Source organism: Macaca thibetana, chromosome 10 (genome assembly GCF_024542745.1).
Source record: "Macaca thibetana thibetana isolate TM-01 chromosome 10, ASM2454274v1, whole genome shotgun sequence".
Classification (NCBI taxonomy): Eukaryota; Metazoa; Chordata; class Mammalia; order Primates; family Cercopithecidae; genus Macaca; species Macaca thibetana.
This window is the reverse complement of record NC_065587.1, coordinates 28,444,526-28,466,841: the sequence shown is the minus strand read 5'-3', so window position 1 is coordinate 28,466,841 and position 22,316 is coordinate 28,444,526. Positions and strand designations below refer to the sequence as shown.

General features: G+C 41.6%; 1 protein-coding gene and 2 pseudogenes across 1 annotated transcript in view; 1 reads left to right on the top strand and 2 right to left on the bottom strand.

Annotated features, from left to right (window-relative positions):
- The window catches only part of SPECC1L (sperm antigen with calponin homology and coiled-coil domains 1 like), a 343,168-nt gene that overhangs the window by 16,420 nt on the left and 304,432 nt on the right, over positions 1–22,316 (top strand). The gene's annotated exons all lie outside the window — the stretch shown is intronic.
- Positions 477–1,921, bottom strand: LOC126929658 (actin-related protein 2-like; annotated as a pseudogene).
- Positions 2,154–2,689, bottom strand: LOC126929738 (ADP-ribosylation factor-like protein 5A; annotated as a pseudogene).

Here is a 22,316-nt window from a genome sequence, read left to right as displayed (position 1 = left end):
ACACATAAATACTACACTTGTGCTTTTTATATCATATGGAAACAGCTCCAGGCAGAGCACAAGTAGAAGAAAACCTGCCAAATCAAACTACTGTAAATAAAGTTCCTCTATGTACTCCAGAGAGAAAACCTCAAAAATAAAACTCAGAAGACCACTCACTGTTACCCCCCCATCCCAACAAAAACTACCCAAAACACTTTCATTTTGAACCTAACATTTCCCTAAGATGTTCACAGGAGAAGCTTTAAGGTAATTAAAGCCACAGCAGTACAGTTGAAAGCGCCACACTACAGAGGAAATGCCCTAAAGGGTTCAGCAGCTGCCCACCCATCCCGAACCGCCCCCCATCTCAGTAACATGTAAAAGCTCCTGTTAAAGTTTTTTTCTTACACTAATAAAGGCATACCACCTAGTGTGCTAAAGATTACAACTAGCAGCCTTAGAGTAGTAAAGTGAAAATAGGAAGCCTACAGGAATGATCTAAATGCCTACTTAGAAGAAACAAAGCAGCAGACAAGACCCTTAGCCCTCTTGTCTATGTAGGGAAGCAGTTGACTTAAACTCAGATTTACCCACATTAACAAAAATTTAACAAAGCTTCCCCAAGACACCAGAATAAAACTTGACCTTTCCAGTCTAAAAGGCAGAGAGAGGCCTCTTCCATGTCCCAGAGTTGAATGAGTTCAAAGATTGGCAATAAAGGAAAAAAGCATTACGGGTATGATGGGAACAAGCTTTGGAGTTTTCGAACAGTCACACCAAGTTTCTCCAGCACATGGGCACCCTTTTCCTGGTACTCTTGTCGGGTCATCCAAAAGTTGTCTTTGTCTTTCATGGTATCTGCTAGAACTGCACCACCCAGGAATACCATGTGCTTTCTGCTGGGTGGGTCTCCAATGCTGATCTCAAATTTAGAAAGTTTTTCCACATCACCCTTTAAAACTCATTCTAAGTAAAGCTGTTTAAGTTCTCGTTCCAACGGTGAAGGCAGGCCACGATACATAGCAGACCCTCCAGAAAGCACAATGTATTTGTAGGATTCAGATTTGGTATCAGTGTCAGCTGCCTGAATTGTGTTAAAAAGCAATTCAGCAACACCAGCTCCTTCAACATTGATCAAATAAGGCTGAAATAAAATTTCTGGTGCTTCAAATCTCTCTCCCCCAACTTTGAAGATATGTCCATCTGGGAGTGTATAAGATTCAACTAATACTTTGGTTTCTAAGGCCAGTTTCTGCTCTTGCTCAATATTATATCCCAAGTAACAGAGTTTTTCTTTAATCATGTGAACCGTTTCAAAATCAGCAGGGTGGCTGAAGGCGTATCCTCGCAATAGAAGCAACACGCTTCTAGTTATATCCCTCCCAGCAATATCCAGTCTCCTGGTAAGATGAGGGAGAGAAAAGCCTTCATATACTGGGCAAATATGAGTCACACCATCTCCAGAGTCTACGGCTACACCAGTCAATAAACTTGGCGTGTACAAAGTCAGAACGGTCTGGATGGCTGCATACCCACTGGAAAACTGCTAAATCTCAATCATCACCTCTATAATCTTCTCTGTGTATTTGGTTGGGTTTATAGGAGGTTCTGTGAGCAAGATTTTACAATTTCTGGTATCTATATTAAGTTTCTCTGGTCCAAGCGTGTAGTCCTGCAGGTGTTTCATGTCATCCCAATTTCGTACTATGCCATTTCCCATAGGCTAGTTAACTTCTAACATTGATCGTAATTCGCTTGCCTCATCACCAACCGTAAGATCCTTGTTCAATGTTTCCCACTTTGGTGGTTGATCTGATAACAGGTCTTCCAACCAAAGCTGGGAAGATGTGTTCTGGAAAGTTAGAGCCTGCACATCCACACTTCACAAACCCGGTGCCGTTGCCGCACACCACCCCCTTCCCGTCCTGGCTGTCCATCCTCCGCCAGGGGGAGAGCCGCTGCCGCCGCACAACCGACAGCCGCCGTCGCTGGGGCATTTTTTCTTCTCCCTCCTCCTTCTCCATCTTTCTGTTCAAATAAGTGGTCTTAATATTTCTTCTTACAGAAAAAGTTTAAATGTTTATTATAAATATATCTAAACCATTAATTTTGGCAGCTTTCAGGTAAAGTCCAGCACTTCATTTATACAAAATCTATGAGGTCAGTAGAGATCATCTAATCTAAAGTGGTGACATCATCCATTCAAGTCTTTGGCACAATCCCTCGCCAGTTAGAGCACATCATGCCTGGATATGCCACTGGTGATCTTTAACAGAAGGTAGCTTCAAAAACTGGGCGATTTCTGCTACAGTCATGCATTCTTTAACATTTCATTTATTAACAAAACTCAAGCAAACCAGCTTTTCTTAGGTCTTCATGCGCTAACATTTTAGAGTTCTTCTCTAGTTACAGAAATCCTCTCTGTACTGTCCACAACAACTATTACAAACTCTGTGTTAGTATAGTAGGTGTTTCACGAAGAACGACGAGATTCTTGGCCACCAATATCCCACGTTAGGAAATGTGTATTATTAATCACTAACTCTTCTACATGACTTCCTCTTGCAGGAGATGTATGTACAACTTCATTCATAGAAAATTGGTAAAGAATGGTAGTTTTCCCTGCATTATCCAGCCCAACAATGAAAACTTTGTGCTCCTGGTGATGGAACAGTCTCCATGTTCTGGTGAAGAAAATTCTCATTCTCGGTCACGGACCCCCGCTCCAGACACCCAGGCCGCCTGGACTCCCCTGGCTCAGGCTGAGGGAGAAGACAGAGACGCACTGGAGCCTCCGCCTCTGCTGCTGCTTGGGTGCTCGCCGCGGGCCCGCTTCCAGGGAACCGGAGGGAGGCCCTAGCCCAGGCCGCCCTGCTGCGCGCAAGGTCCGGCCGCTGCCGCCGCGGCACTTGCCTGGCTCGCCGAAATCTCTGCCACGTCGTCTGCTAGGAGCCTCGCGGCCCAGCGCCCTCCCCCAGCTCCTCTGGGGCGGCTGCACCGAAGTAATTCTTTTTCCAACACACAAGGTCCCTTGCTTACCTAACAGGACCAAATGAAGTGAAAGCATGTTAAAACTGTAATCCACTATTCAAACATTACAAATGGAATTCACGCATACAAAGTTGAATCCATGCCACTCTATACACAATGATACATTTTCAACGTACAATTTTCTGATAAAATAATGTCGTGTCCTACATAATTAAAAAACTATCAAGATTTCTCTTTTCATCAACAAATTTGGCCTATTAAAATAAAACCATAAACATAACAGACTATGTGATAGTTTCCCAACATCTTTCTATCTATAAAGTTTGTATAAGATTACATCTAACAAGAAGAAAAGTAAATATAAATAAAATAGAAGAGATGACGACTTAGAAATCAAAACACAGATCATGTAAGGGCTTGTGTAAAACTTACAAATGCTTCAACAAAGAATTATACTTTGAGAATTTTAAACTGTTCACATGATATGCTTTGGAAGCAGCATGTACTGTTAGAGATGTGACAATGAATAAAATGATAGAGTAATATAAATGAAAAATGGCCTCAAATCAGCAGCAGTAAGTAACCAATGTGGAAAACCAGATGGAGAATTAACTGCAATTCAGTTATCTATATTAAAATGACTCCTAGATTTCTCAAAGAATTCAAGGTAGAACTACCATTCGATCCAGCAATGACACTACTGAGTATCTACCCAGAGGAAAAGAGGTCATTACATGGAAAAGACAGATGCACATGCATGTTTATAGCAGCACAACTCACAATTGCAAAAATATGAAACCCATCAACCATGCCCATCAACTAAATGCCCATCAGCCAACAAGTGCATAAAGAAAATATGATGTATATATACACCGTGGAATACTACTCAGCCATAAAATGGAATGAAATAATGGCCTTTGCAGCAACCTGGAGACAGCCAGAGGCCATTATTCTAAGTGAAGTAATTCAGGAGTGGAAAACAAAGTATCATATGTTCTCACTTGTAAGTGGAAGCTAAGCTATGAGGATGCAAAGGCATAAGAATGATACAATGGACTTTGGGGACTCAGAGGGAAAAGGAGGAGCAGGTGAGGAATAAAAGAATATATATTGGGTGCAATGTACACTACTCAGGTACGCGTGCACCAAAATCTCAGAAATCACCACTGCAGAACTTACTTGTGTAAGCAAAAACCACCAGTATCCCAAAACTATCGAAAAATAAAAGACTCCTAGATGCAACTGGAAGCTATGCAACATACAAAGAGAAATTGACCATATGTAGCTGAAAATATTTAAAAGATGAATTTTCAATGCAAAATGAATGTTGTACTTAAGGCGTTAGTTTTGTCATGGGAGACATGAGTGTGATTCTATTCACATTGTATTGCTACTGTGAAATGGACACAGACATTGTACTGTTTGGATGAATATGTGATTTTTTTCTTGCCTAATTCAAACAGACCTTAGACAAAGAAAAGATACTCTTGAATAAAACCAATTTTGTTTCCACACATATTACTTTTTGCAGTAAAGGAGACTGAAAGTAGAGTTCACAAAATGTAATATAAACTATATAATAAACATGACACGGTACATTTAGAATTACAGTAATCAGAAACTTCAAGTTGAAAGAGCAATGAGATGATTTTATTGCCTGTAATATATATAAGAATTAAAGAAATTTATAGTATCTGATTGTAGTGTGAAGCGTGGGAAAATTGGTACTGTACTATTACATAAAATTAATGAAATTATGATTTTTAACAGCATATTTGAGGGTGAAAATTGTCATATTTTAACATGTTCATTGATTTTGGATCAGCAATTCCAAATCTAAGAAGCTATCTGTCAGAAGCATGCTTAATAGCCCATAGTGATATAGGCTCAGAGGCGTTCATTATAACATTCTTTATGGCAGCTGAAGATTAGAAAAACCCAGGCTATCTCTTGGTGGTGGTAAACGTTTTAAAATACAAACCAACAGAAAATAACACTTCCCAAGGGAACATTCTTACAGTGACTATGACCTAAAACTTATAACATTCATCACCCTCAAATATGGTGAGCATATTTAATATATAGTTGCATTGTGAACTCATTAAATATTTGCATAATTATAAATAGAAAACATATGAAAATAAAAGGAACGGTTACAATATAAACAAACAAATGTAACTGATATTTAATTCACTACTCTGATTAGCAGTGCACTTATTTATATCCGTAATTGAGTTTAAGACTATATGCATGCTTTTTTTCTGTTTCATATTTTTATTTTTTAAATAAAATTAAATATATTTAAGTGGACAGCCTGTTTTGATTCATATATATGAAAATCTATGTGTTTGTGTATATATATATACACACACATAAATAATTACTACAGTCAAACTAATGAACACATCTATCTTCTCATATAGTTAGAAGAAATATACTCTTCACAAATTTCCAGTATACAGTATTAATAACTATAATCACATAACTGCAACTTTGTACTCTTGGACTGACAGATCCCCTTTTTTCCCACCTCCCTGTCCCTGGTAACCACCATTTTACTCTGCTTCCATGTATTAAACTTTTTAAGATTCCAGCCGGGCACGGTGGCTCACGCCTGTAATCCCAGCACCTTCGGAGGTCAAGGTGGGTGGATCACCTAAGGTTGGGAGTTCCAGACCAGCCTGACCAACATGGAGAAACCCAGTCTCTACTAAAAATACAAAAAATTAGCAGGGCATGGTGGAACATGCCTGTAATCCCAGTTACTCGGGAGGCTGAGGCAGGAGAATCGCTTGACCCCGGGAGGTGCAGGTTGCAGTGAGCTGAGATTGTGCCATTGCACTCCAGCCTGGGCAACAAGAGAGAAACTCCATCTCAAAAAAAAAAAAAAAATTAATAATAATAATAGAGTACCTCAACACTCCACTATAATGAACACACCACTGTCGTCAATGGGCAGATCATCCAGACAACAAAAAAATCATCATTTAAGCTGCACTCTATACCGAATGGACCTAACAGAAATTTACACAGCTTTGTATGACTCCACGACCTCATAACGCACATTCTACTCAGGAGCACATGGATTATTCTCCAGGATAGGCTGTGTGTTAGGACAAAAAGCAAGTAACGGCACATTTTTAAAAACTGAAATCATATCAACTATCTTTTGTGACCACAATGGAATACTACTAGAAATGAGTAACAGCAGGAACTTTAAAAGCTGTACAAATATATGAAAATTAAAACATGCTCACGAACAACCAATAAATAAAAAAATTAAAAATTCATTGAAAGGAACAAAGGAAATTAAAAATTAATTGACACAAATAAGAATAGAAACACAACACAACAAAACCTGTGGGATGCGGCAAAAGCAGTTGTAAGAGGCAAAGTGCATAGCTATAAATGCCTAATCAGAAAAGTAGAAACATCTCAAATAGCCAACTTGACAGTACACTTCAAGTAATGAGAAAAGCAAGAAAAATCAAATGCTAAAATTAGTAGAAACAAATAAATCATAAAGATTAGAGAAGGAGTTTTAAAAATAGAACTAAAAAAAATTACAAAAAGACAAAGCAACAAAGAGCTGGGGTTTTTCTTGAAAAAAATTGACAAGCTATAACGAGCCTAGGAAAAAGAGAAAAAACTGCAGTAAAATCATAGATGAAAAAGGAGACATTACAATTGATAACACAGAAACACAAAGGATCGTAAGAGATTACTAAAAACACCTATATACAAACAAATTGAAAAATCTAGGAGAAATGAATAAATTTCTGGAAACACAGCAATTTCACAAGCTATAATAATAAAACACCTGAACAGACTAATAATGAGTAATGGAATTAAAGCAGTAATAAAAATCTTCCATCAAATAAAAACATAAGATTTATGGCTTTACTGCTGAATTCTACCAAACATTTTTTTAAAAAGTCATACCAACTTTATTCAAAATATTCCCTGAAAAATGAAGAGGAAGGAGTACTTCCAAACTTGTTCTATGAGGTCAGCATTACCCTGCTACAAAAACCAGACCAGGACACAATACAGAAAGAAAACCGCAGGCAAATATCCCTGATGGACACAGATGTAAAATTCCTCAACAAAATACTTGGGGATTCATCGGAATGATTCAACAAACACAAATAAATAAATGTCATACATCACGAATCAAGAACAAAAACCATATAATCATTTCAGTAGATGCTGAAAAAAATAAAATTCAACATTCCTTCATAATAAAAACTCAAAATGAGTAGAGAAGGAACACAGCACAATAAAGGCCGTATATGACAAACCCATAACTAACATCATAATCAATGGGGCAAAGTTAAAAGCTCTTCCTCTAAGATCTTGTTCAAGTGTGGCTACTTTTACCACTTTTATTCCTCATGGTACTGCAAGCCCCAGCTAGAGCAATTAGGAGAATGCAATAAAACCCATCCAAATTGGGGGAAAAAAAAGTCAAATTGTTTCTGTTAGCAGGTGACATGATCATATATACACAGAGAACCCTAGAGATTCCACAAAAAACCTATTAGAAATAATGAATTTAGTAAAGTTACAAAATACTCAATATACACAAATGAGTAGCACACACATGCATCAACAGTGAAACACATAAAGAAACCAAGAAAGCTGTTTCATTACAGTTGCTACCCACTCCCAAATAATGATACCTAGGGATAAACATAACCAAAAAGCTGAAAGATCCTACAATGAAAATGATAAAACATAGATCAAAGATATTAAAGCAGACACAAGTAAATAGAAAGCTATCCCATGTCCATGCACCGGAAGAACGGAAGAATATTGTTAAAATATCTCTATCATTCAATGTGATCTACAGAATCAATGGAATCCACGTTAAATTACAAAGACATTCTTCACAGAAACAGAAAACTATTCTAAAATTCTCATGGAAATGCAAAACACCTCAGAGAGACAAAAAAATATTAAATAAAAAGAAAAGCTGGAGGCATCACACTACCTGATTTCAAAATATACTACAAAATATACTAGACTAATTCCATTTCCTGAAATTTCCATTTATACTAAAATTATATTTTTAAAAATCCTTTATGTAAAATGGAATTCAGTTACAGGTTTAGTCTTAAACAGTTTTTTTTCTATCTACATAAATTATTCAGCAAGATATTCTAGGCCAGGTGCAGTGGCTCATGCCTGTAATCCCAGCACTTTGGGAGGCCGAGGGGGCCAGATCACTTGAGGTCAGGAGTTTGAGAACAGCCTGGCCAACATATGGTGAAACTCTGCCTCTACTAAAAATACAAAAATTAGCCAAGTGTGGTGGCACATCTCTTAATCCCAGCTACTTGGGAGACTGAGGCAGAAGAATCACTTGAACCCAGGTTGCAGTGAGCTGCGATCGCACCACTGCACTCCAGCCTGGGCGACGGAGTGAGACTCAGTCTCAAAAAAAAAAGATATTCTAAAGCTGTGCAGATCATAGGAAAAATTCTATTTTACAGAACTGTCACTGCACTAAGCCTTGAATTCCATGGGCCCTACCTATTAAACAAATGCCTGTAGCATCCATCAACCATTGAGACAATCACAAATGCTTCCACAAATGCCTAAAACAACCATCGGGCTCATAAAAAAAAAAATTAGAATTCACCAGAAGATCCTGGGTCCCCACCTGGTCAAGGGGGAGGAATCACTGGCTGACACTCCTTCCTAGAGCCCCTCTGCAGCCCCCAGGCAGAGACTACAGAGCAGAGGAGCTAAAGAGCACAGTTCACAGCACTTCCAGTCTCGGAGAAGGGGAAGTGGTGGAAATTTCTCCAACTTTGCTCAAAGGTGTCACATCAGCACACATCACTGAAACCTCTAGTCCAGTAAAGTCAAGGTCTGGGCGGGATGAGGGGACAAAAAGTATCTCTCCTCATAAAAACATTGTGGATCCTGCCTCTGTGTTCTAAGAATAATCTGAAACAACAATAGTCCATGTATGCCCCATGTATTTGTCAAACAGTGTTTCTTAGAAACACCAACACAGATGCACTGCTCCCAAAATAACAGGGAAAGGCACTGAAGGCCTTGAGCCTCTCACAGGCAGCAAGCACCATGTCCTGTGCAGTACCTCGTACAGTTCACTGAATCCTCACAAGAGCCCAGGTGGGTATCTCTAGATGAAGGAACTAAGGATCAGAGATTGTAAGTAATTCTCTCCAGGTCAATTCATTCTTGAGGAACAACAGTCTGAATTCAAACCCTACTTTGCTTCTCCCACTCCATATGTCCTCCAATACACATATAACACAAGTTAGGAATGCGAGATTTTGATCTCAATGAATATTGCACAATTTCACAGGCTGAAGTGTGATGGGGTGATCTCAGCTCACTGCAGCCTCTGCCTCCCGGGTGCAAGTGATTCTCCAGCCTCAGCCTCCCAAGTACCTGGGATTACAGGTGCCTGCCTCCATGCCTGGTTAATTTTTGTATTTTTAGTAGAGATGGGGTTTCACCACATTGGCCAGGCTGGTCTCAAACTCCTGACCTCAGGTGATCCGCCCTCGGCCTCCCAAAGTGCTGGGATTACAGGCGTGAGCCACTGCTCCAGGCCCGTGCTGGTATTCTTAATCAAAATTTTTCATTCTGAAGGGACCATGTTATTTAACATAAAGCCTTTGTGGCCGGGCGCAGTGGCTCACGCCTGTAATCCAAGCACTTTGGGAGGCCAAGGCAGGTGGATCACAAGGTCAGGAGATCGAGACCATCCTGGCTAACACGGTGAAACCCCATCTCTACTAAAAATACAAAAAAAATACAAAAAATTAGCTGGGCTTAGTGGTGGGCGCCTGTAGTCCCAGCTACTCAGGAGGCTGAGGCAGGAGAATGGTGTGAAACCGGGAGGCGGAGCTTGCAGTGAGCCAAGATTGTGCCACTGCACTCCAGCCTGGGCGACAGAGCAAGACTCCATTCCAACTTTCTTAGAGCAGAATAGTTATTGCCAAGTCTAGATCAATATGTATTAAATTAGAGCTGTAAAAGTAAAATTCTTAGTTATAATCATACTAATTGAAAGGAGGGAATGATGGATGGTCTTGAGTTGAAAGACTATGCTTACTACCTGGATGACAGGATCCGCACCCCAAACCTCAGCATCCTGCAACACACCCACGCAGCAAACCTGCACATGCACCCCTTGAGTCTACACTAAATTATTCAAATGTATTGAAATTACTTCATTAAACATTTATTGAAGTTGTTTTTAAAAATCATATTTATAGATACCTATTTTTAAATTTAAAATATTTATCATTTTATATTAAAACATTACTTGGGTGAAGACACAAACGACTCTCATTAGAGAAATAAACCCTTGCCGGGCGCGGTGGCTCACGCCTGTAATCCCAGCACTTTGGGAGGCCGAGGCGGGCGGATCACAAGGTCAGGAGATCGAGACCACGGTGAAACCCCGTCTCTACTAAAAATACAAAAAATTAGCCGGGCGCGGTTGTGGGCGCCTGTAGTCCCAGCTACTCGGGAGGCTGAGGCAGGAGAATGGCGTGAACCCGGGAGGCGGAGCTTGCAGTGAGCCGAGATCGCGCCACTGCACTCCAGCCTGGGCGACAGAGCGAGACTCCGTCTCAAAAAAAAAAAAAAAAAAAAAAAGAGAAATAAACCCTTCATTCACGAGGCTGCAATCTGGGTGGCCTGAACGCTCACTAGAATGTCCCAGTGCTCCTCAGGACAGGGTTCACAGCTCTGGGAGCCCTGCCCAAAGCTAATTACACATTCATAACCACACAGGAACTCCAGAGTTTCCGTTACTTCTACAAGGAGATCACATAATTAAAACCTACTGAGGAAAACAAAGGGCTATCTCTTACTTTCCACATACGGTAGACGCAATACTATTTAAAAATTAGGACAGGGCCAGGTGTGATGGCTCAGGCCTGTAATCCCAGCACTTTGGGAGGCTGAGGTGGGTGGATCACGAGGGCAGGAGATCGAGACCATCCTGGCTAACATGGTGAAACCTCATCTCTACTAAAACTACAAAAAAAAATTAGCCGGGTGTGGTAGTGGGCACCTATAATCCCAGCTACTCTGGAGGCTGAGGCAGGAGAATGGTGTGAACCCGGGAGGCAGAGCTTGCACTTGCAGTGAGCTGAGATCGCACCACTGTACTCCAGCCTGGGCGACAGAGCGAGACTGCGTCTCAAAAAAAACAAAAAGAAAGAAAATCAACCGACTCTTTACTAGAAATGAAAAAAATATTGGAAGCCATTTTATTTGTTTTGTTTTTGTTTTTGTTTCCAAGGAAACTGTGGAGGATATGCAAAGACCACCTAGGGTCCTACCTGGGGACTTTCTCCTGACAACACACTCTGTGATTTGTTCCCAACCTCCAAAGTTTCTAAAGTCAGTGTCTAATGGGCCCACAGTGTTTGTGTGGAATGGTGAAAAAGCTCTGCAGATGAATAATGGTCATGGCTGCGAAACATTCTGAATGTACTGACTGTTGCTGAATCGCACACTTACAAATAATTAAAACGGTAAGGAAAATGTTTATTTTACCTGCCTCCTCTATGTCACACTTTTTCTGTCAACATTTTGAAGAGCAAGTTGGTTTACTCCTCATTCCATAATAAAAATACTGCATACTCTGGATAAAAGTGAGCCTAGTTTAATTTTGAAATCGTTCAATTAATAACAATGAGAGAATAGTATAGTAAGCACCATTTTCCCTCTCACTGTAGCAGCAACTGATTCCCTTGTGCTCTTGGGCCTCTCTCTCCCTCCCTCTCTCTCTCAATAACGAACAACAATCTTCTCTCCAGTCCAAGCTCACACTTCCCCAGTTGTGCATGAATGTCTATTGTAGCTGTTAATCTGTTTTCCAGGCAGAGTCTTCAAGATTCCCATGCTCCCATTTGGCTGTCAGCTGTCTGGAGCCAGCATTTCTCAACCCCATCATTTGTCATGAGAGATTTCTGTAAAGCTTTGCAAAGTTCCCCAAGAAAGGACAGTGCTCACTCTAGGCAGCAGAACCATTTCCACACAGTAGGACCGTGCTGGGTGTGCAGCAGCGGGGGGGCCAATGCACACCATGCCCAACGCTGGGCTCTGTATGCTACTGACTCTGATCCCGTGCTTAGTAGGACCATGTCCACAGCTGAGTCCACTGCAAATGTGACTCTCAGCAGGAAGGTCGGTCATAGCTGCTGGGCACTGAGTCTCACAGAGGGACAGTGTTGAGGATGCCCGATCCCAGATGTGCATATGGGTCAACATCTGCTGATGGAGCAGGAAGATAAAGGAAGCTGTGGCTGTAAAGGAGGGGTCTCCAGCCCTCAGTCTCAGCTGCCTCCTCATCCAAAACCTGCCCTGGGCTCTCAGGCTTCCTCCTTGCTCTGAAGATGCTTCTTCACCCGGTGCAAGGGGCTTCCTGTAGCATGGCCTCGAGAATTCTCCTCTCTCAGCTCCTCTCCTTTTCCACCATGAAGTCCAAAGGAAACCTGCTCTGTGGTTTCTCATCCAGCACAGGGAAAGCTTCCTGTTGCTTTTGTGCTGTGGTCCCTGAATGCACAACTCTTCCTAGCTCTTCAAATGCAGGGACAGTGACAAGCAGCTTCCTGACTGACACAGTCCCTGCTGTTTCGAGGAACAGCCTCACTCTAACTGCATCCCCATCTCCCACGCTGTGCAGCCCAATCTGGACGGAAGCCATTATGGGGAGTTTCCAGAAACCGCATCTTACTCAACTCTCTGTCCACCACGCTCTAGGGAGGATGGCCCTCCTGGCTGAGCTACCTCCTGCACCTGAGGCAGTGACCGCTAAGATCTGAAGATGTTTCCAAGGGATTAGGAACAAAAAGGAAGCCGTTTTCTTTTTATTGCTCCTGCTCTTTGCCCCAATACCTAAGGTTGCTGAGCTGGGGAGAATTTTATCCATGGGCTCAGTGTTCATTCAGAATCCCCTTCTCCTCATATCACTGAGCCCCTGTCCTAGAAACTCCCCACAAGCAGATGGTCTCCACACAGGATGGGAGTTCCAATATGGCTCCCCAGGGAAGAGTCAACCTGAGTCAGCCCCGCTTTCTCATTGACATCCAGCATTTCTAATCTCCATGGGTGTCAACACTTCTGTTGCTGAACCTTTATTCATCTACTAATGGTAAGAATTTAGAAAATATTCGGACAAGAGCTGGGTTCAAAATTTATATTTTCTGAGTCAGCTGTTAAGCAGAACCATTATTACATTAGATTGGCACAAAAGTTAATGTAGTTTTTGTCATTACTATCAATGGCAAAAACCACAATTACCTGTGTACCAACCTCATATACAGTTTGGCTTTTATGAACCTTTTTTTTTTTTATTTTTTTTTTTTGAGACGGAGTCTTGCTCTGTCACCCAGGCTGGCATGCAGTGGCGCAATCTCGGCTCACTGTAACCTCCGCCTCCCGGGTTTAAGCAATTCTCCTCCTGCCTCAGCCTCCCGAGTAGCTGGGACTACAGGTGCCCGCCACCACACCTGGTTAATTTTTGTATTTTTAGTAGAGACAGGATTTCACCATATTGACCAGGCTGATCTCTAACTCCTGACCTTGTGATCCACCCATCTTGGCCTCCCAAAGTGCTGGGATCACAGGCGTGAGTCACCGCCCGGCCCATGAACTTTAATTATATAGATTATATTACAAACAAAGTAACCATTTTAATATATTTGTATCCAATAACATGTTGTATATCTGAAACATACACCATTAAATTTACTTTAAAACCCAAAGGGTATTGTCTATTGCTCCATAAAAATCATTCCTAATATTCAGCATGTTAAGAGAACACGTTTGTGATTTCGATACTTTGGTGCACCTAGAATTGCTGAGCCACTTAGTTCAGTGGTTCTGGCTGTGTGTTGGTCATAAAGCTGCAGCCAAGCTGTCAGGCTGGGATGCATCCAGAGGCCAGAGAAGGTGGCCAGGCCCAGCCGGAGGGAGGCTCCCGCTGTCCCTAACCTCTTTGGCAGATGTAGATGAACTCAGTGGAAAAGGAGAGAGTGAAGTGTAAGGTTAAAGAGCATCCCATGCATGCACCATTTCTTCTTTCCTGAGACACCCTAGGCATAGAGCACTCCCCATTCATTCTAAGGCTACAGAGTATTCCATGGTAGAATTTTAGCCAACTCGACTCTAAGGGTTATCGCCATGATTTTCATCTCACAAATAAACACTGCAGTGAACATCCTTATGCAGACTTCTTTGGGTTCATGCGTGAATATGAATGTAGGATAAATTAAATTTCTAGAAGCCAAATTTCTGAGTCAGAAGGACGTGCACTTGTAATTTTTACTCATTATTCTCAGATTCCTCTCCAGAGGGGTTCTACCAATTAATTAATTAATTTATTTATTTATTTATTTATTTTTGAGATGGAGTCTTGCTCATCACCCAGGCTGGAGTGCAGTGGCGCGATCTTGGCTCACTGCAAGCTCCGCCTCCCGGGTTCACGCCATTCTCCTGTCTCAGTCTCCCCAGTAGCTGGGACTACAGGTGCCTGCCAATGCACCCGGCTAATTTTTTGTTTTTTTTTTTTTTTTTTTAGCAGAGACGGGGTTTCACCGTGTTAGCCAAGATGGTCTGGATCTCCTGACCTTGTGATCCGCCCGCCTCGGCCTCCCAAAGTGCTGGGATTACAGGCGTGAGCCACCGCGCCCGGCCAGTTCTACCAATTTATAATGCCAGCCATAAATACCTGGTCAGAGTACAGTGTCGAAAGTTTGAATTTTTGCCAATATTTCAGATTTTAAAATGTTACTTGTTACACTTTTATTTTTGATTCCACCTATTCTGCTTGAAGTGGAGCATTTTCTCAAATGTTTCAGCACTGTGTATTTTTTAGGATTTGGTAAACTTTTTCTTAAATGTCCAGATAAGAAGGATTTTACTCTTTGGTGCCCGAGACTCAACTCTGAGACTATTATGCAGGTACTTAACACCATTCATGATGTAACCATTTAAAACTATAAAAACCACTCTGAGTTCTGTGGCAGACAAGGGAAGGCCTATAGAATGTGGTCCCTTGTTTGCAGAGTCACTTGAAATTTGAAAAGTCCACCAGCATATTTTCTAGGTGGAGGTCTCTTTGAGGGCAACCCTGTATTTCACCTCCCATAGTGGCCTGGGTCTTTATATATATACACACACACGTATATACATATATATACATATATACACATATATATATATGAATATATGTGTATCATCTATTTGATTGGATCTTAGGTCTGCCCAAGGCAGCCCTGTGTCACAATCTCATTACTTTTATTTCTATCCATTTGCTTTGAGTTTTGAGAGAGCTTTAGTATATGAGGAATAGACTCCCCCCAGGAGGCAAAACAGAGGAAGAAGGAGGGGCAAATGGTCAAGGCAGCTTGTACCAAGTCATGAATAATCCAGCACAGGCTCAGAGAAAAAAGTCCTAAGATGAGCCTTGTATCTGAAACCAAAACATACAAGATCATTAAAGTTCTGGGGATTATAACAGGTAAGTAAATGAACTTTAAGTTTTAAATGTATTGGACATTTATATAAAGCATGAAGACTGTAAAATTCAGAATGTGACAAGGAAATAAAGAATTTGAGATTTTAAGATATAAAGACCCCAAAGCAAGTTTCCAGGAAAAGTGTTTATGCTTCAAATTATTTTCTGTAAAAGTCTTTTTTTCCCTTTTCTTAGGTATAAGGAAACCTCTATATAAGGAACATTCTTTTCTTTCCACTGTCAAGAACAAAGTGACCCCATAAAGGAATTCTAACATTAAGTAGAAGACAATTGCACTTTTTTGTAACCATTGAGAAGTTTCCTATTTGTACATAAAAATATTGATGCAGAAATCACCTGTCTTCTGACTTGTTAGACCAAAAACCATGAAAACCCTAGAAGAAAACCTAGGCAATACCATCCAGGACATAGGCATAGGCAAGGACTTCATGACAAAAACACCAAAAGCAATAGCAACAAAAGCCAAAATAGACAAATGGGATCTAATTAAACTAAAGAGCTTCTGCACAGCAAAAGAAACTACCATCAGAGTGAAGAGGCAACCTACAGAATGGGAGAAAATTTTTGCAATTCATGCATCTGACAAAGGGCTAATATCCAGAATCTACAAAGAACTTAAACTTACAAGAAAAAAATTAAACAACCCCATCAAAAAGTGGGCGAAGGATATGAACAGACTCTTCTCAAAAGAAGACATTTATGCGGCTAACAGACATATGAAAACATGCTCATCATCACTGGTCATTAGAGAAATGCAAATCAAAACCACAATGAGACACCATCTCACAACAGTTAGAATGGCAATCATTAAAAAGTCAGGAAACAACAGGTGTGGACAGGATGTGGAGAAATAGGAACACATTTATACTGCTGGTGGGAGTGTAAACTACTTCAACCATTGTGGAAGACAGTGTGGCGATTCCTCAAGGATCTAGAACTAGAAATACCATTTGACCCAGCCATCCCATTACCAGGTATATACCCAAAGGATTATAAATCATGCTACTATATAGACACATGCACTTGTATGTTTATTGCAGCACTATTCACAATAGCAAAGTCTTGGAACCAACCCAAATGTCCATCAATGATAGACCGGATTAAGAAAATGAGGCACAGGCCAGGCGCGGTGGCTCAAGCCTGTAATCCCAGCACTTTGGGGGGCCGAGACAGGTGGATCATGAGGTCAGGAGATCGAGACCATCCTGGCTAACATGGTGAAACCCTGTCTCTACCAAAAAAATACAAAAAAAACTAGCCAGATGTGGTGGCGGGTGCCTGTAGTCCCAGCTACTCGGGAGGCTGAGGCAGGAGAACGGCGTAAACCCAGGAGGCGGAGCTTGCAGTAAGCTGAGATCCGGCCACTACACTCCAGCCTGGGCAACAGAGCAAGACTCTGTCTCCAAAAAAAAAAAAAGAAAGAAAGAAAATGAGGCACATATACACCATGGAATACTATGCAGCCTTAAAAAAGGATGAGTTCATATCCTTTGCAGGGACATGGATGAAGCTGGAAACAATCATTCTGAGCAAACTATCACAAGGACAGAAAACCAAACACTGCATGTTCTTACTCATAGGTGGTAACTGAACAATGAGGACACTTGGACACAGGGCGGGGAACATCACACACCGGGGCCTGTTGTGGGGTTGGGGGAGGGATAACATTAAGAGAAATACCTAATGTAAATGACGAGTTAACGGGTGCAGCACACCAACATGGCACATGTATACACATGTAACAAACCTGCACATTGTGTACGTGTACCCTAAAACTTAAAGTAAAAAAATAAATAAAAAATAAAATTTTTAAAAATATATTGATGCTTAATGCTAAAATTGGAATTAGTAGTTTCATATCTATACAAGTGATTTTCTTTGGACTAAACGATTTCTGTTTATGATTCATCATCGTTAACTTGGATGTATTCTACTCTGAAAACAACTCAACTTTTGGTATATTTTGTTTTCTGTATCAACTATTGCTCTTTTCTAAACACTGACAGAGATATTCCATACCTATTGATAAATTTAATTTCATGGGCATTGGGATTATTGAATTATTTCAAGAATGCACAGACGGGACTTCCCCCGCATTGAACTCACAAATGTTGCTGATGCTGACTCACGCTTTTCTTTCAATCTTAGCAAATAAAGTAGGCATTTTATTTTCTAGACACCCAGATGATAGCAGCAGAAAGAAGGAGAAACTCCCCAAAGCTGTTATCCTTTAAATCCTCAGGATGAATCACACCTGGAGAATCACTCACACTTGATTTACATTTTATACAAATGAGAGTTGGGTCTTAGAGCTGATGCTGAGTTAGTGAAGGACTTGGGCTGTTGGGATGGGGTGAATGTGTTTTACAAGTGAGGAAGACACGAATTTTTGGAGTCTATAGGGTAGGGGATTATTGACTAAATTGTGTCCCAAAATTTGTACAATGAAACTCTAACACACAGTGTGTGACTGAGTTTGGGGATAGGATCTTTAAAGAGAGGAGTGAAATTGAGGTCATGAGAGTGGCTTGTTATCCAATCTGGCTGGTTTCCTCCTAAGAAAAGGAATTTGCACACACAGAAATGAGACAACAGAGACAAGCGTGCAGAGGGAAGATCACGTGAGGACACAGCAAGGAGGTAGTGACCTGCAAGCCAAGGAGAGAGGCCTCAGGGGAAACTAAACCCACCAACACCTTTATCTGGACTCCCCAGCTTCAGAACTGTGAGAAAAGATGTGTCTACTCTTTAGGCCAGCAGGTCTTTGGTATCTCATTAAGGAAGCGCTAGCAAATGAAAACAAAACGGACCCCAAAGACCTTGGATGTGGGAGGAGGAGGAGACAGAGCAGGGTGCAGGAGGCAGGGCAGGGAGGGGCTGGAAGTTTAGGCTCTGATGTGCATCTCCTGGATGGAATCTGGACTCCACTCAGTATTGTTTGGGAGAGACTTGGGAAAACATTTAACCTCCCAATACTGATTTCCTAATAAACACTGGGCCTTGAGCATAGGGCTTGGCATCATCCTATTCCATGTTATGAAAGTTTTCTTGAGGTAATGTTTGTAAAACAATCACCAAGGCATCTGGCATATATTAAGGGTTCATACATAGTCATTGTGATTTAGTTATTTATAGAAAATTGCATTCATTCTATGGGCACCGTGAACCTTGGTCTGGGGACCCTAATGAGTCCAAGTTCCCCTGTGGTTCTCAAGTGCACAGGGCCTAACTGTTGCTTCCTTTGAAACTCCTTCTATTGAGTAAAATTCTGAAACCCACCTGGCCCTTCTGATCTTGAGAAATTACCCAGAGAAGGCCCTCAGGCTCAGGGCTCAGACAAGAACTGGGGCAAATATTTTAGGGAATGGAGAACAGATTTGCATCCACTATCCAAGAATTTCAGTACTGGGGAAAATGTCACATAAGACTGCTCAGTTCTCTACTAAGACAGTGTAAAAGGTGAGGAAAGTTCAAACAATTTTCAAATATTTTTACTGGATCCAAAAATAAAAGACAAAAATAGAGAAAGAAATGCAAAAATATTCTGAATCCAACAAGGACAAACGTACATGGTCTGCATCCAATCAACACTGTCTGCAAAGAAACAAAATATGCTATAAGAAACAAAAAGAAAAATTAATCCAAAATGGCCTTTAAATTTGACATATGATAAACTTTGCAGGCAGGAGCACAACAGCAATTCTTACAACTATATTCTACTTGATTATGAGGGTAGAGGATGGATTTACCAGGTTAAGTAGAGATACAGAAGATATAAGATCCAAGTTAAACTTTCAGAAATGATGCCTAAAATGTCCCTTTTAACAAATAGACTGAATGAGCTTGATTACAGATTAAATGCTATCAACAAATAGATGAGTGAACTTCATGATGTAGCAATGGAAGCTATCCCCCAAAAAATCACCAAAAAAAAAGAAAAGATGAGAAAAGTAAATGTGTGAGTTTTCGGACATTATTAAATTGCCATAATGGTATAATTAGAGGCATAAAAGGAGATAAGATTACTGTGGTGAGAGGGTAGAAAAACAATTTAAATAGTGACCCAAGTGTTCCAAGTTTGGTTAAAAATATATACACACTATCCAAGAAGCTGAACAAATCCCAGACACACACACACACAGAGAAAAAAACACACATAAAGAAAACAACACTCACCGCAATCAAATTGGGGGAAAAAAATCTGTGATGATAAAATGCTCTTAAAAGTAGTCAGAGAGAAAAGACGTGTTAGACTCAGGTGAACAACATAATGATAAAGGCAGATTTCTTATTAGAAGCAATGCGGCTGGGTGCTGAGGCTCACGCCTGTAATCCAAGCACTTCGGAAGGCCCAGGTGGGCGGATCACGAGGTCAGGAAATCGAGATCATCTGGGCTAACACAGTGAAACCCCATCTCTACTAAAAATAGAAAATATTAGCCGGTGTGGTGGCGAGCACCTGTAGTCCCAGCTACTCAAGAGGCTGAAGCAGGAGAATGGCGTGAACCCGGGAGGCAGTGCTTGCAGTGAGCCAAGATCGCGCCACTGCACTGCAGCCTGGGCGACAGAGTTAGACTATCTATCTCAAAAAAAAAAAAAAAAAAAAGTATGCAAACAGGAGGCAGTGGATCTATATTTATACAATACTAAGAGAAACAACTTTTTATTCAAAAATCTTGAATAAAAAGAAAAGCTGGAGGGATCACACTACCTGATTTTAAAATATACTACAAAATATACTATAAATCCATAGTAACTGCAAATCTATAGTATAATATCAAAACAGCATGGCACTGCCAAAAAAAGGGGGCAGGAGAGAGACAGAGACAAATGACAGACAGACATAAACCAATCAAACAGAATAGAGAACTCAGAAATAATTTCACGCATTTACAGTCACCTCATTTTTAACCTAGGCATCAAGAACACACCTTCCGGAAGGACAATCTCTTCAATAAACTGTGCTAGGAAACACCCAACACCCACATGTAGAAGAATAAATCTAGACCGTTATCTTATCGTATACAAAAATCAACTCAAAATAAAGATTTAAATGTAGGACTTGAAACTATGACACTACTAGAGAAGAAAACATAGGATAAATAATGAAATGGTTAGGACAAGGAATTTTCAAATAGACATCAAAAGTACAAGCAACAAAAGCAAAAATAGACAAATATAATTACATTAAACTTACAAGCAAAGCAGAAGCAGCACTCAGTAGAAGAAACAATCCAGAGAGTAGAAGAAAATATTAGCAAACTATGCATCAGGCAAGCGGTTAATACACAAAATACAGAAAGCAAGACTACTCAAAAGCAAACATACAAATAATCTAATTTAAAAATCAGAAGAAGATCTACCGAAAACCCTTTTTCCCCACCTTCTTTTCCCGACTGCCCCTTCGGCCTCCTCCCTGTCAACACTCTTCTTTCTCCGTCTACCCTAAAACTTTTCCCCCACCACCTTCTCACAAAGCCCTTCTCTACTCTCCCACTCACTACCCTTTTCCCCACCATCTCTTCCCCTCTCCCTGGCCACCCTCTTTCCCCTCTCGCATACTCATCACCCTCTTTTGCTCCTTCATCCACCCAAAAACATTTTCCCCCATCTTTTCCCAAAGCCTTCTCCCCACTCCTGCTGCTCACCACCCTCTTTTCCCCCCTCCATCTACCCAAATACTTATTTTCCCACCATCTTTTCCCCACAGTCTGTCTGCAACGCCTTCTCCTCCTTGCCATCCTTTTTTCCCTTCAGCACTCACCACTTTCTTTACCCCTCCATCTACCCCAAAACTATTTTCTCCCCTCCTACCACTTCAGCTGAGCTGCCCTCTCCGTGGCCGCCACCAACCACAGCAAGGCGAGGTGCGCTGTTACAGGCCCCAGCCTCCAACATGAGGCATGTAGCTCTCCCATCTCCTTGTCCTCTAGCCGGACAGGAGCAGCTCCCGCTGCCGGTGGCCCTCCTACTGTTTCCGCGGCCCTGGGGTCTCGATCGCCACCACCTACCACAGCGAGGCGAAGCCAGAGGAAAGCCACAGTACCACGGGCTCCAGCCTCCAGCGTGTAGTAGGTAGCTTCCTAAGGCAGCATGTAACACCTCCCCATGTATACGCAGACAACCCTAGAATGGCCTGACTGCTGGCCTCAACATGCTTTATATACTGAGGTTGCGCAATGAGGTTCCTGGACTACATGTTCTGATTGGATGAGAGAAAACCCGTAGGCCTACTCTGATTGGACTTTATTATGATGTTCTGATTGGATGAGAGCCAGTATTGGAACAACCAATCAGAGCATGAAAATAAAGTCTAATCAGAATAGGCCTAGAGGTTTTTTTCTCTCATCCAATCAGAACATGTAGTCCAGGAACCTCCCCTCCCGCCCCCAATTGCCTAACCTCAGTATATAAAGCATGCTGCAGTGAGCAATCAGGTCACAACAGGATTTTCTGTGTGTGTGTGTCTGCTCGGTCGGTGCGTGCTGGGTTAGGAAGCCACTTAACTGCACGCTGGAGGCTGGAGGCAGCACCGGGGAGTGGTAGGAGGGCCACCAGCGGCGGGAGCTGTTCCTGTCCGGCTAGAGGACGAGATGGGAGAGCTAAGTGCCCTGCGTTGGAGGCTGGGGCCTGTGACATCCCACCTCTCCTCGCCTCGGTTGGTGGCGGCCACGGAGACAGCAGCAGCAGCTGAAGTGGTAGGAGGGGAAAAAATAGTTTTGGGGTATGTGGAGGGGTGAAGAGGGTGGTGCGTGCCAAATGGAAAAAAGGATGGCGAGCAGGAGAAGGCGTTGCAGACAGA